Source organism: Phyllobates terribilis, unplaced genomic scaffold (genome assembly GCF_046119375.1).
Source record: "Phyllobates terribilis strain yellow unplaced genomic scaffold, ASM4611937v1 Scaffold_3__8_contigs__length_932513732, whole genome shotgun sequence".
Lineage (NCBI taxonomy): Eukaryota > Metazoa > Chordata > Amphibia > Anura > Dendrobatidae > Phyllobates > Phyllobates terribilis.
In genome coordinates, this window is record NW_027362763.1 from 482,513,125 (window position 1) to 482,529,141 (window position 16,017).

Below are 16,017 nucleotides of genomic sequence, written 5' to 3' on the forward strand. Positions count from 1 at the left end.
GGCATTAAAACCGTCTTGTTAAACCACTGTGACCTCCACGTCTCTTCCAAGGGGCATTAAAACTGTCTTGTTAAGCTACTGTGTCCTCTACGTCTCTTCCAAGGGGCATTAAAACCGTCTTGTTAATCTACTGTGACCTCCACGTCACTTCCAAGGGGCATTAAAACCATCTTGTTAAGATACTTTGACCTCCACGTCTCTTCCAAGGGGCATTAAAACCGTCTTGTTAAACCACTCTGACCTCCACGTCTCTTCCAAGGGGCATTAAAACCATCTTGTTAAGCTACTGTGTCCTCCACGTCTTTTCCAAGGGGCATTAAAACCGTCTTGTTAAGCTACTGTGACCTCCACGTCTCTTCCAAGGGGCATTAAAACCATCTTGTTAAACCACTCTGAACTCCACGTCTCTTCCAAGGGGCATTAAAACCATCTTTTTAAACCACTCTGACCTCCAAGTCTCTTCCAAGGGGCAATAAAACTATCTTTTTAAGCTACTGTGACCTCCACGTCTCTTCTATGGGGCACTAAAACCGTCTTGTTAAACCACTCTGACCACCACGTCTCTTCCAAGGGGCATTAAAACAGTCTTATTAAAAAACTCTGACCTCCACGTCTCATCCAAGGGGCATTAAAACTGTCTTGTTAAGCTACTGTGATCTCCACATCCCTTCCGAGCGGCATGAAATCCATCTTGTTAACCCACTCTGACCTCCACGTCTCTTCCAAGGGGCCTGAAAACAGTCTTGTTAAGCTACTGTGACCCCCACGTCTCTTCCAAGGGGCATTAAAACCGTCATGTTAAACCACTCTGACCTCCACGTCTCTTCCAAGGGGCATTGAAACCGTGTTGTTAAGCTATTGTGACATCCACGTCTCTTCCAAGGGGCAATAAAATCATATTGTTAAACCACTCTGCGCTCCATGTCTCTTCCAAGGGTCATTAAAACCATCTTGTTAAACCACTCTACCTCCACGTCTCTTTCAAGGGGCATTAAAATTGTCTTGTTAAGCTACTGTGACTTCCACGTCTCTTGCAGGGGGCATTAAAACCGCCCTGTTAAGCTACTGTGACCTCAAAGTCTTTTCCAAGGGGCATTAAAACCATCTTGTTAAACCACTCTGACCTCCACGTCTCTACAAAGGGGCATTAAAACCGTCTTGTTAAAGCACTCTGAACTCCACGTCTCTTCCAAGTGGCTTTAAATCCGTCTAGTTAAACCACTCTGACCTCCATGTCTCTTCCAAGGGGCATTAAAACCGTCTTGTTAAACCACTCTGACCTCCACTTCTCTTCCAAGGGGCATGAAAACAGTCTTGTTAAGCTACTGTGACCTCCACATCTCTTCCAAGGGGCATTAAAACCGTCTTGGTAAACCACTCTAACCTCCAAGTCTCTTCCATGGGGCATTATAACGGTCTTGTTAAACCATTCTGACCTCCACGTCTCATCCAAGGGGCATTAAAACCGTCTTGTTAAGCTACTGTGAACTCCACGTCTCTTCCAAGGGGCATTAAAACCGTCTAGTTAAACCACTCTGAACTCCATGTCTCTTCCAAGGGGCTTTTTAAACATCTTGTTCAAACACTCTGACCTCCACGTCTCTTCCAAGAAGCATTAAAACCGTCTTGTTAAGCTACTGTGACCTCCATGTCTCTTCCAAGGGGCATTAAAACAATCTTGTTAAGCCACTCTGACCTCCACGTTTCTTCCAAGGGTCATTAAAAACTATTTTGTTAAACCACTCTGACCTCCACGTCTCTACGAATGGGCATTGAAACCGTATTGTTAATCTACGGTGACCTCCACGTTTCTTCCAAGGGGCATTAAAACCGTCTTGTTAAGCTACTGTGACCTCCACGTCTCTTTCAAGGGGCATCAAAACCGTCTTGTTAAACTACTCTGAACTCCACGTATCTTCCAAGGGGCATTAAAACCGTCTTTTCAAACCACTTTGACCTCCACGTCTCTTCCAAGGGGCATTAAAACCGTCTTGTTAAGCTCATGTGACCTCCACGTCACTTCCAAGGGGCATTAAAACCGTCATGTTAAGCTACTGTGACCTCCACGTCTCTTCCAAGGGGTATTAAAACCGTCTTGTTAAACCACTCTGAACTCGACGTCTCTTCCAAGGGGCATTAGAACCATCTTGTTAAGCCACTCTGACCTTCACGTCTCTGCCAAGGGGCATTAAAAACCGTCTTGTTAAGCTACTGTGACTCCGAAGTCTCTTCGAGGGGCATTATAACCGTCTTGTTAAACCACTCTGAACTCCACGTCTCTTCCAGGGGGTATTAAAATTATCTTGTTAAACCACGCTGACCTTCACGTCACTTCCAAGGGGCATTAAAACCGTCTGGTTAAGCTACTGTGACCTCCATGTCTCTTCCAAGGGGCATTAAAACCGTCTTGTTAAGCTACTGTGACCTCCACGTCACTTCCAAGGGCATTAAAACCATCTTGTTGAGCTACTTTGACCTCCACGTCTCTTCCAAGGGGCATTAAAACCGTCTTGTTAAACCACTCTGACCTCCACGTCTCTTACAAGGGGCATTAAAACCATCTTGTTAAGCTACTGTGTCCTCCACGTCTTTTCCAAGGGGCATTAAAACCGTCTTGTTAAGCTACTGTGACCTCCACGTCTCTTCCAAGGGGCATTAAAACCATCTTGTTCAACCACTCTGAACTCCACGTCTCTTCCAAGGGGCACTAAAACCATCTTTTTAAACCACTCTGACCTCCAAGTCTCTTCCAAGGGGCAATAAAACTATCTTTTTAAGCTACTGTGACCTCCACGTCTCTTCTATGGGGCACTAAAACCATCTTGTTAAACCACTCTGACCTCCACGTCTCTTCCAAGGAGCATTAAAACAGTCTTATTAAAAAACTCTGACCTCCACATCTCATCCAAGGGGCATTAAAACTGTCTTGTTAAGCTACTGTGATCTCCACATCCCTTGCGAGCGGCATGAAATCCATCTTGTTAAACCACTCTGACTTCCACGTCTCTTCCAAGGGGCATGAAAACAGTCTTGTTAAGCTACTGTGACCTCCATGTCTCTACCAAGGGGCATTAAAACCGTCTTTGTAAACCACTCTAACCTCCACGTCTCTTCCAAGGGGCATTATAACCGTCTAGTTAAACCATTCTGACCTCCACGTCTCATCCAAGGGGCATTAAAACCGTCTTGTTTAGCTACTGTGAACTCCATGTCTCTTCCAAGGGGCATTAAAACCTTCTTGTTAAACCACTCTGAACTCCAACTCTCTTCCAAGGGGCTTTATAACCATCTTGTTAAACCACTCAGACCTCCACGTCTCTTCCAAGGGACATTAAAACCATCTTGTTAAATCTCTCTGACCTCCACGTCTCTTCCAAGGGGCATGAAAACAGTCTTGTTAAGCTACTGTGACCTCCACATCTCTTCCAAGTGGCATTAAAACCGTCTTGGTAAACAACTCTAACCTCCACGTCTCTTCCATGGGGCATTATAACGGTCTTGTTAAACCATTCTGACCTCCACGTCTCATCCAAGGGGCATTAAAACTGTCTTGTTAAGCTACTGTGAACGCCACGTCTCTTCCAAGGGCATTAAAACCATCTTGTTAAACCACTCTGAACACCATGTCTCTTCCAAGGGGCTTTTTAACCATCTTGTTAAACCACTCTGACCTCCACGTCTCTTCCAAGGGATATTAAAACCGTCTTGTTAAGCTACTGTGACCTCCATGTCTCTTCCAAGGGGCATTAAAACAATCTTGTTAAACCACTCTGACCTCCACGTCTCTTCCAAGGGGCATTAAAAACTATTTTGTTAAACCACTCTGACCTCCACGTCTCTACGAAGGGGCATTGAAACCGTATTGTTAAGCTACTGTGACCTACACGTCTCTTCCAAGGGGCATTAAAACCGTCTTGTTAAGCTACTGTGACCTCCATGTCTCTTTCAAGGGGCATCAAAACCGTCTTGTTAAACTACTCTGAACTCCACGTCTCTTCAAAGGGGCATTAAAACCATCTTGTCAAACCACTTTGACCTCCACGTCTCTTCCAGGGGGCATTAAAACCATCTTGTTAGGCTACTGTGACCACCACGTCTCTTCCAAGGGGTCATTAAAACCGTCATGTTAAGCTACTGTGACCTCCATGTCTCTTCCAAGGGGTGTTAAAACAGTCTTGATAAACCACTCTGAACTCCACGTCTCTTCCAGGGGGCATTAGAACCATCTTGTTAAGCCACTCTGACGTTCACGTCTTTGCCAAGGGGCATTAAAAACCATCTTGGTAAGCTACTGTGACCCCAAAGTCTCTTCGAGGGGCTTTATAACCGTCTTGTTAAACCACTCTGAACTCCACGTCTCTTCCAGGGGGCATTAAAATTATCTTGTTAAACCACTCTGACCTCCACGTCACTTCCAAGGGGCATTAAAACCGTCTTGTTAAGCTACTGTGACCTCCATGTCTCTTCCAAGGGGCATTAAAACCGTCTTGCTAAACCACTCTGACCTCCACGCCTCTCCCAAGGGGCATTAAAACCGTCTTGTTAACCTACTGTGACCTCCACGTCTCTTCCAAGGGGCATTAAAACTGTCTTGTTCAGCTACTGTGACCTCCACGTCTCTTTCAAGGGGCATTAAAACCATCTTGTTAAACCACTCTGACCTCCACGTCTCTTCCAAGCAGCATTAAAACAATCTTGTTTAACCACTCTGAACTCCACGACTCTTCCAAGGGGCATTAAAACCGTCTTGTTAAGCTACTGTGACCTCCACGTCTCTTCCAAGGGGCATTAAAACCGTCATGTTAAACCACTCTGACCTCCACGTCTCTTCCAAGGGGCATTGAAACCGTGTTGTTAAGCTATTGTGACATCCACGTCTCTTCCAAGGGGCAATAAAATCATATTGTTAAACCACTCTGCGCTCCATGTCTCTTCCAAGGGTCATTAAAACCATCTTGTTAAACCACTCTACCTCCACGTCTCTTTCAAGGGGCATTAAAATTGTCTTGTTAAGCTACTGTGACTTCCACGTCTCTTCCAGGGGGCATTAAAACCGTCCTGTTAAGCTACTGTGACCTCAAAGTCTTTTCCAAGGGGCATTAAAACGATCTTGTTAAAAAACTCTGACCTCCACGTCTCTACCAAGGGGCATTAAAACCGTCTTGTTAAATCACTCTGAACTTCACGTCTCTTCCAATTGGCTTTAAATCCGTCTTGTTAAACCACTCTGACCTCCATGTCTCTTCCAAGGGGCATTAAAACCGTCTTGTTAAACCACTCTGACCTCCACGTCTCTTCCAAGGGGCATGAAAACAGTCTTGTTAAGCTACTGTGACCTCCACATCTCTTCCAAGGGGCATTAAAACCGTCTTGGTAAACCACTTTAACCTCCACGTCTCTTCCATGGGGCATTATAACGGTCTTGTTAAACCATTCTGACCTCCACGTCTCATCCAAGGGGCATTAAAACCGTCTTGTTAAGCTACTGTGAACTCCATGTCTCTTCCAAGGGGCATTAAAACCGTCTTGTTAAACCACTCTGAACTCCATGTCTCTTCCAAGGGGCTTTTTAACCATCTTGTTCAACCACTCTGACCTCCACGTCTCTTCCAAGGAGCATTAAAACCGTCTTGTTAAGCTACTGTGACCTCCATGTCTCTTCCAAGGGGCATTAAAACAATCTTGTTAAACCACTCTGACCTCCACGTCTCTTCCAAGGGGCATTAAAAACTATTTTGTTAAACCACTCTGACCTCCACGTCTCTACGAATGGGCATTGAAACCGTATTGTTAATCTACGGTGACCTCCACGTCTCTTCCAAGGGGCATTAAAACGGTCTTGTTAAGCTACTGTGACCTCCTCGTCTCTTCCAAGGGGCATTAAAACCGTCTTGTTAAGCTACTGTGACCTCCACGTCTCTTTCAAGGGGCATCAAAACCATCTTGTTAAACTACTCTGAACTCCACGTATCTTCCAAGGGGCATTAAAACCGTCTTCTCAAACCACTTTGACCTCCACGTCCCCTCCAAGGGGCATTAAAACCGTCTTGTTAAGCTACTGTGACCTCAACGTCTCTTCCAAGGGGCATTAAAACCATCATGTTAAGCTACTGTGACCTCCACATCTCTTCCAAGGGGTATTAAAACCGTCTTGTTAAACCACTCTGAACTCGACGTCTCTTCCAAGGGGCATTAGAACCATCTTGTTAAGCCACTCTGACCTTCACGTCTCTGCCAAGGGGCATTAAAAACCGTCTTGTTAAGCTATTGTGACCCCAAAGTCTCTTCGAGGGGCATTATAACCGTCTTGTTAAACCACTCTGAACTCCACGTCTCTTCCAGGGGGCATTAAAATTATCTTGTTAAACCACTCTGACCTTCACGTCACTTCCAAGGGGCATTAAAACCGTCTTGTTAAGCTACTGTGATCTCCACATCCCTTCCGAGCGGCATGAAATCCATCTTGTTAAACCACTCTGACCTCCACGTCTCTTCCAAGGGGCATGAAAACAGTCTTGTTAAGCTACTGTGACCTCCACATCTCTTCCAAGTGGCATTAAAACCGTGTTGGTAATCCACTCTAACCTCCACGTCTCTTCCATGGGGCATTATAACGGTCTTGTTAAACCATTCTGAACTCCACGTCTCATCCAAGGGGCATTAAAACCGTCTTGTTAAGCTACTGTGATCTCCACGTCTCTTCCAAGGGGCATTAAAACCATCTTGTTAAACCACTCTGAACTCCATGTCTCTTCCAAGGGGCTTTTTAACCATCTTATTAAACCACTCTGACCTCCACGTCTCTTCCAAGGGATATTAAAACCGTCTTGTTAAGCTACTGTGACCTCCATGTCTCTTCCAAGGGGCATTAAAACAATCTTGTTAAACCACTCTGACCTCCATGTCTCTTCCAAGGGGCATTAAAAACTATTTTGTTAAACCACTCTGACCTCCACGTCTCTACGAAGGGGCATTGAAACCGTATTGTTAAGCTACTGTGACCTACACGTCTCTTCCAAGGGGCATTAAAACCGTCTTGTTAAGCTACTGTGACCTCCATGTCTCTTTCAAGGGGCATCAAAACCGTCTTGTTAAACTACTCTGAACTCCACGTCTCTTCAAAGGGGCATTAAAACCATCTTGTCAAACCACTTTGACCTCCACGTCTCTTCCAGGGGGCATTAAAACCGTCTTGTTAAGCTACTGTGACCACCACGTCTCTTCCAAGGGGTCATTAAAACCGTCATGTTAAGCTACTGTGACCTCCACGTCTCTTCCAAGGGGTATTAAAACAGTCTTGTTAAACCACTCTGAACTCCACGTCTCTTCCAGGGGGCATTAGAACCATCTTGTTAAGCCACTCTGACCTTCACGTCTTTGCCAAGGGGCATTAAAAACCATCTTGGTAACCTACTGTGACCCCAAAGTCTCTTCGAGGGGCATTATAACCGTCTTGTTGAACCACTCTGAACTCCACGTCTCTTCCAGGGGGCATTAAAATTATCTTGTTAAACCACTCTGACCTTCACGTTACTTCCAAGGGGCATTAAAACCGTCTTGTTAAGCTACTGTGACCTCCATGTCTCTTCCAAGGGGCATTAAAACCGTCTTGTTAAAGCCTCTGTGACCTCCACGTCTCTTCCAAGGGGCATTAAAACTGTCTTGTTAAGCTACTGTGTCCTCTACGTCTCTTCCAAGGGGCATTAAAACCGTCTTGTTAATCTACTGTGACCTCCACGTCACTTCCAAGGGGCATTAAAACCATCTTGTTAAGCTACTATGACCTCCACGTCTCTTCCAAGGGGCATTAAAACCGTCTTGTTAAACCACTCTGACCTCCACGTCTCTTCCAAGGGGCATTAAAACCATCTTGATAAGCTACTGTGTCCTCCACGTCTTTTCCAAGGGGCATTAAAACCGTCTTGTTAAGCTACTGTGACCTCCACGTCTCTTCCAAGGGGCATTAAAACCATCTTGTTAAACCACTCTGAACTCCACGTCTCTTCCAAGGGGCATTAAAACCATCTTTTTAAACCACTCTGACCTCCAAGTCTCTTCCAAGGGGCAATAAAACTATCTTTTTAAGCTACTGTGACCTCCACGTCTCTTCTATGGGGCACTAAAACCGTCTTGTTAAACCACTCTGACCTCCACGTCTCTTCCAAGGAGCATTAAAACAGTCTTATTAAAAAACTCTGACCTCCACGTCTCATCCAAGGGGCATTAAAACTGTCTTTTTAAGCTACTGTGAACTCCACATCCCTTCCGAGCGGCATGAAATCCATCTTGTTAAACCACTCTGACCTCCACGTCTCTTCCAAGGGGCATGAAAACAGTCTTGTTAAGCTACTGTGACCTCCACGTCTCTTCCAAGGGGCATTAAAACCGTCTTTGTAAACCACTCTAACCTCCACGTCTCTTCCAAGGGGCATTATAACCGTCTAGTTAAACCATTCTGACCTCCACGTCTCATCCAAGGGGCATTAAAACCGTCTTGTTTAGCTACTGTGAACTCCATGTCTCTTCCAAGGGGCATTAAAACGTTCTTGTTAAACCACTCTGAACTCCAACTCTCTTCCAAGGGGCTTCATAACCATCTTGTTAAACCACTCTGACCTCCACGTCTCTTCCAAGGGGCATTAAAACCATCTTGTTAAATCTCTCTGACCTCCACGTCTCTTCCAAGGGGCATGAAAACAGTCTTGTTAAGCTACTGTGACCTCCACATCTCTTCCAAGTGGCATTAAAACCGTCTTGGTAAACCACTCTAACCTCCACGTCTCTTCCATGGGGCATTATAACGGTCTTGTTAAACCATTCTGATCTCCACGTCTCATCCAAGGGGCATTAAAACCGTCTTGTTAAGCTACTGTGATCTCCACGTCTCTTCCAAGGGGCATTAAAACAATCTTGTTAAACCACTCTGACCTCCATGTCTCTTCCAAGGGGCATTAAAAACTATTTTGTTAAACCACTCTGACCTCCACGTCTCTACGAAGGGGCATTGAAACCGTATTGTTAAGCTACTGTGACCTACACGTCTCTTCCAAGGGGCATTAAAACCGTCTTGTTAAGCTACTGTGACCTCCATGTCTCTTTCAAGGGGCATCAAAACCGTCTTGTTAAACTACTCTGAACTCCACGTCTCTTCAAAGGGGCATTAAAACCATCTTGTCAAACCACTTTGACCTCCACGTCTCTTCCAGGGGGCATTAAAACCGTCTTGGTAAGCTACTGTGACCACCACGTCTCTTCCAAGGGGTCATTAAAACCGTCATGTTAAGCTACTGTGACCTCCACGTCTCTTCCAAGGGGTATTAAAACAGTCTTGTTAAACCACTCTGAACTCCACGTCTCTTCCAGGGGGCATTAGAACCATCTTGTTAAGCCACTCTGACCTTCACGTCTTTGCCAAGGGGCATTAAAAACCATCTTGGTAACCTACTGTGACCCCAAAGTCTCTTCGAGGGGCATTATAATCGTCTTGTTAAACCACTCTGAACTCCACGTCTCTTCCAGGGGGCATTAAAATTATCTTGTTAAACCACGCTGACCTCCACGTCACTTCCAAGGGGCATTAAAACCGTCTTGTTAAGCTACTGTGACCTCCATGTCTCTTCCAAGGGGCATTAAAACCGTCTTGCTAAACCACTCTGACCTCCACGTCTCTTCCAAGGGGCATTAAAACCGTCTTGTTAACCTACTGTGACCTCCACGTCTCTTCCAAGGGGCATTAAAACTGTCTTGTTCAGCTACTGTGACCTCCACGTCTCTTTCAAGGGGCATTAAAACCATCTTGTTAAACCACTCTGACCTCCACGTCTCTTCCAAGCGGCATTAAAACAATCTTGTTTAACCACTCTGCACTCCACGTCTCTTCCAAGGGGCAATAAAACCGTCTTGTTAAGCCACTCTGAACTCCACGACTCTTCCAAGGGGCATTAAAACCGTCTTGTTAAGCTACTGTGACCTCCACGTCTCTTCCAAGGGGCATTAAAACCGTCATGTTAAACCACTCTGACCTCCACGTCTCTTCCAAGGGGCATTGAAACCGTGTTGTTAAGCTATTGTGACATCCACTTCTCTTCCAAGGGGCAATAAAATCATATTGTTAAACCACTCTGCGCTCCATGTCTCTTCCAAGGGTCATTAAAACCATCTTGTTAAACCACTCTACCTCCACGTCTCTTTCAAGGGGCATTAAAATTGTCTTGTTAAGCTACTGTGACTTCCACGTCTCTTCCAGGGGGCATTAAAACCGTTCTGTTAAGCTACTGTGACCTCAAAGTCTTTTCCAAGGGGCATTAAAACCATCTTGTTAAACCACTCTGACCTCCTCGTCTCTACCAAGGGGCATTAAAACCGTCTTGTTAAATCACTCTGAACTCCACGTCTCTTCCAATTGGCTTTAAATCCGTCTTGTTAAACCACTCTGACCTCCATGTCTCTTCCAAGGGGCATTAATACCGTCTTATTAAACCACTCTGACCTCCACGTCTCTTCCAAGGGGCATGAAAACAGTCTTGTTAAGCTACTGTGACCTCCACATCTCTTCCAAGGGGCATTAAAACCGTCTTGGTAAACCACTCTAACCTCCACGTCTCTTCCATGGGGCACTATAACGGTCTTGTTAAACCATTCTGACCTCCACGTCTCATCCAATGGGCATTAAAACCGTCTTGTTAAGCTAATGTGAACTCCACGTCTCTTCCAAGGGGCATTAAAACCATCTTGTTAAACCACTCTGAACTCCATGTCTCTTCCAAGGGGCTTTTTAACCATCTTGTTCAACCACTCTGACCTCCACGTCTCTTCCAAGGAGCATTAAAACCGTCTTGTTAAGCTACTGTGACCTCCATGTCTCTTCCAAGGGGTATTAAAACAATCTTGTTAAACCACTCTGACCTCCACGTCTCTTCCAAGGGGCATTAAAAACTATTTTGTTAAACCACTTTGACCTCCACTTCTCTACGAATGGGCATTGAAACCGTATTGTTAATCTACGGTGACCTCCACGTCTCTTCCAAGGGGCATTAAAACGGTCTTGTTAAGCTACTGTGACCTCCACGTCTCTTCCAAGGGGCATTAAAACCGTCTTGTTAAGCTACTGTGACCTCCACGTCTCTATCAAGGGGCATCAAAACCATCTTGTTAAACTACTCTGAACTCCACGTATCTTCCAAGGGGCATTAAAACCGTCTTCTCAAACCACTTTGACCTCCACGTCTCTTCCAAGGGGCATTAAAACCGTCTTTTTAAGCTACTGTGACCTCAACGTCTCTTCCAAGGGGCATTAAAACCGTCATGTTAAGCTACTGTGACCTCCACGTCTCTTCCAAGGGGAATTAAAACCGTCTTGTTAAACCACTCTGAACTCGACGTCTCTTCCAAGGGGCATTAGAACCATCTTGTTAAGCCACTCTGACCTTCACGTCTCTGCCAAGGGGCATTAAAAACCGTCTTGTTAAGCTACTGTGACCCCAAAGTCTCTTCGAGGGGCATTATAACCGTCTTGTTAAACCACTCTGAACTCCACGTCTCTTCCAGGGGGCATTAAAATTATCTTGTTAAACCACTCTGACCTTCATGTCACTTCCAAGGGGCATTAAAACCGTCTTGTTAAGCTACTGTGACCTCCATGTCTCTTCCAAGGGGCATTAAAACCGTCTTGTTAAACCACTGTGACCTCCACGTCTCTTCCAAGGGGCATTAAAACTGTCTTGTTAAGCTACTGTGTCCTCTACGTCTCTTCCAAGGGGCATTAAAACCGTCTTGTTAATCTACTGTGACCTCCACGTCACTTCCAAGGGGCATTAAAACCATCTTGTTAAGCTACTTTGACCTCAACGTCTCTTCCAAGGGGCATTAAAACCATCTTGTTAAGCTACTGTGTCCTCCACGTCTTTTCCAAGGGGCATTAAAACTGTCTTGTTAAGCTACTGTGACCTCCATGTCTCTTCCAAGGGGCATTAAAACCATCTTGTTAAACCACTCTGAACTCCACGTCTCTTCCAAGGGGCATTAAAACCATCTTTTTAAACCACTCTGACCTCCAAGTCTCTTCCAAGGGGCAATAAAACTATCTTTTTAAGCTACTGTGACCTCCACGTCTCTTCTATGGGGCACTAAAACCGTCTTGTTAAACCACTCTGACCTCCACGTCTCTTCCAAGGAGCATTAAAACAGTCGTATTAAAAAACTCTGACCTCCACGTCTCATCCAAGGGGCATTAAAACTGTCTTTTTAAGCTACTGTGATCTCCACATCCCTTCCGAGCGGCATGAAATCCATCTTGTTAAACCACTCTGACCTCCACGTCTCTTCCAAGGGGCATGAAAACAGTCTTGTTAAGCTACTGTGACCTCCACGTCTCTTCCAAGGGGCATTAAAACTGTCTTTGTAAACCACTCTAACCTCCACGTCTCTTCCAAGGAGCATTATAACCGTGTAGTTAAACCATTCTAACCTCCACGTCTCATCCAAGGGGCATTAAAACCGTCTTGTTTAGCTACTGTGAACTCCATGTCTCTTCCAAGGGGCATTAAAACCTTGTTAAACCACTCTGAACTCCACGTCTCTTCCAATTGGCTTTAAATCCGTCTTGTTAAACCACTCTGACCTCCATGTCTCTTCCAAGGGGCATTAAAACCGTCTTGTTAAACCACTCTGACCTCCACGTCTCTTCAAAGGGGCATGAAAACCGTCTTGTTAAGCTACTGTGAACTCCACGTCTCTTCCAAGGGGCATTAAAACCGTCTTGTTAAACCACTCTGAACTCCATGTCTCTTCCAAGGGGCTTTTTAACCATCTTGTTCAACCACTCTGACCTCCACGTCTCTTCCAAGGAGCATTAAAACCGTCTTGTTAAGCTACTGTGACCTCCATGTCTCTTCCAATGGGCATTAAAACAATCTTGTTAAACCACTCTGACCTCCACGTCTCTTCCAAGGGGCATTAAAAACTATTTTGTTAAACCACTCTGACCTCCACGTCTCTACGAATGGGCATTGAAACCGTCTTGTTAATCTACGGTGACCTCCACGTCTCTTCCAAGGGGCATTAAAACAGTCTTGTTAAGCTACTGTGACCTCCACGTCTCTTCCAAGGGGCATTAAAACCGTCTTGTTAAGCTACTGTGACCTCCACGTCTCTTTCAAGGGGCATCAAAAATATCTTGTTAAATTACTCTGAACTCCACGTATCTTCCAAGGAGCATTAAAACCGTCTTCTCAAACCACTTTGACCTCCACGTCTCTTCCAAGGGGCATTAAAACCATCTTGTTAAGCTACTGTGACCTCAACGTCTCTTCCAAGGGGCATTAAAACCGTCTTGTTAAACCATTCTGAACTTGACGTCTCTTCCAAGGGGCATTAGAACCATCTTGTTAAGCCACTCTGACCTTCACGTCTCTGCCAAGGGGCATTAAAAACCGTCTTTTTAAGCTACTGTGACCCCAAAGTCTCTTCGAGGGGCACTATAACCGTCTTGTTAAACCACTCTGAACTCCACGTCTCTTCCAGGGGGCATTAAAATGATCTTGTTAAACCACTGTGACCTTCATGTCACTTCCAAGGGGCATTAAAACCGTCTTGTTAAGCTACTGTGACCTCCATGTCTCTCGCAAGGGGCATTAAGCTCTTAATAACATCTGACGTACTAATACGCGTCTGTGCCCTGGGACTTAAGAGCCAGACCCGTATTAGTACGTCATCGCGATCGCGCGCGCACACAGGCTGTGCGGGCGCGATCGCCGCCGGGTGTCAGCTGATTGTCACAGCTGACACCCGGTACTATGTGCAGGGAGCGGTCCTGCACCGCTCCCAGCACATTAACCCCCGCGATGCTGCGATCGAAGTCGATCGCGGCATTGCGGGGGCAAGGGGAGATGATCGGCGATACTCACCTCCTCTTCCGGCTTCCAGCGCAGTCTGAAAAGGCTTCCCGGGTGTTGCCATGACGACCCGATGTCGTCATGACAACATCCGGGTCACCAGAGAGCAGGAAGATTGCTTGGACATGCGCAGTGCATCTCCAAGCAATCTTCACACTGTGCACTTCTGACTGCCTTCATGGCATAGGGATGGTGCTCCATTCCTGTGCCATGCAGGCGATCAGAAAAAAAAAAGTGAAAGTCCCAGAGTGGGACAAAGTAATAAAGTGTATAAACTGTGTGAAAGTGGAAAAAAAAAAAAATGTGCAAAAATATTATAAAAAAATAAAAAAAATAATACACCAAAAATAAAAATATAATGTACCCATCAATAAATATTATTATAAAAAAAATAAAAAAAAAACAATAAAAGTACACATATTTGGTATCGCCGCGTCCGGAACAACCTGACCTATAAAACTGTCCCACTAGTTAACCCCTTCAGTGAACACGGTGAAAAAAAAAAAACGAAGCAAAAAACAATGCTTTATCACCATACCGCCAAACAAAAAGTGGAATAACACGCGAACAAAAAGACGCATATAAATAAAAATGATACCGCTGAAAACGTCATCTCGTTCTGCAAAAAACAAGCTGTGATACAGCTCCATCAGCCAAAAAATAAAAAAGTTATAGCTCTCAGAATAAAGCGATACTAAAAAATATTTTTTTCTATAAAATAGCTTTTATTGTGTATAAGCGCCAAAACATAGAAAAATGATACAAATGTGGTACCGCTGTAAACGTACTGACCCGAAGAATAAAGCTACCTCATCAATTTTACCACACACGGAACAGAATAATAAAAAAAAAAAAAAAATTCCTGAATTGTTGGTTTTTGTTTATTCTGCCTCCCAAAAATCGGAATAGAAAGCGATCAAAAAATGTCACGTGCCTGAAAATGGCACCAATAACAACGTCAAGTCATCCCGCAAAAAACGAGCCGTCACATGACTGTCTGCCAAAATCTGGAAAAATTATAGCTCTCAAAATATGGCGATGCAAAAACTAGATTTTACAAAAAATGCGTCTTTTAGTGTGTGACAGCTGTCAGTCATAAAAACCCCATATGATTCTGGCATTGCTGTAATCACACCGACCCGAAGAATAAAGTCGTCTAATCACTTATACCGCACAAGGAACGGCGTCAAAAATAAACTCTTGGGTTAGGATTGGGCTAGGGTTAGGGCTGGGTTTGGGGCTAGGGTTGTGCTGGGGCTAGGGTTGTGCTGGGGCTAGGGCTGTGCTGGGGCTAGGGCTGGGGTTGGGATTTTTTTCAAAAGTAAGAAAAAAAGACGACGATATGGCGACTAGTGTTGAGAGCAAGTGCTCGCTACTTGAGTTTGCATCGGGTGCTCTGGTATGCATTGAGTATCGTGGGTATTTGAGTGACATGCTCGAGTCTCTGCCCCATATGCTTCGCGGCCAAAAAACTTTACGGGGATTGCCTGCCATGCACGAGCGATCCCCGCATGTTTTTTTTTGGGTGTCTAATAACCGTGAAACATGCGGAGCAGGGACTCGAGCATGTCACTCGAGCACACGCTGTACATGGTGCATACCTGAGTACCCGATGCAAACTCAAGTAGCGAGCACTTGCGCTCAAGAATAATGACAACTTATTCAATATGATGACCTAATGTAAACAAATTCTGTGCCGTACCTCTGGGTTCAAAATGTTCACTATACACCTTAATAAAATCCTTGAGGGGTATAGTTTGGACACTTGTGGGGGAGCTCCACTGTTTAGGCACATCACGGGCTCTCCAAACGCGACATGGTGTCCGCTAACAAATTGAATGGAAAATCGGCTCAAATTGTTAGCGGAAGCCATGTTGCGTTTGGAGAGCCCCTGTGTGCCCAAACATTGGAGCTCCCCCACAAGTGACCCCATTTTGGAAACTAGACCCCCCAAGGCACTTATCTAGATGCATAGTGAGCACTTGAAATCCCCAGGTGCTTCACAAATTGATTCGTAAAAATGAAAAAGTGAAAAAAAAAACACTTTTTCATTTTTATGAATCAATTTGTGAAGCACCTGGGGTTCCAAGTGCTCACTATGAATCTAGATAGGTGCCTTGGGGGG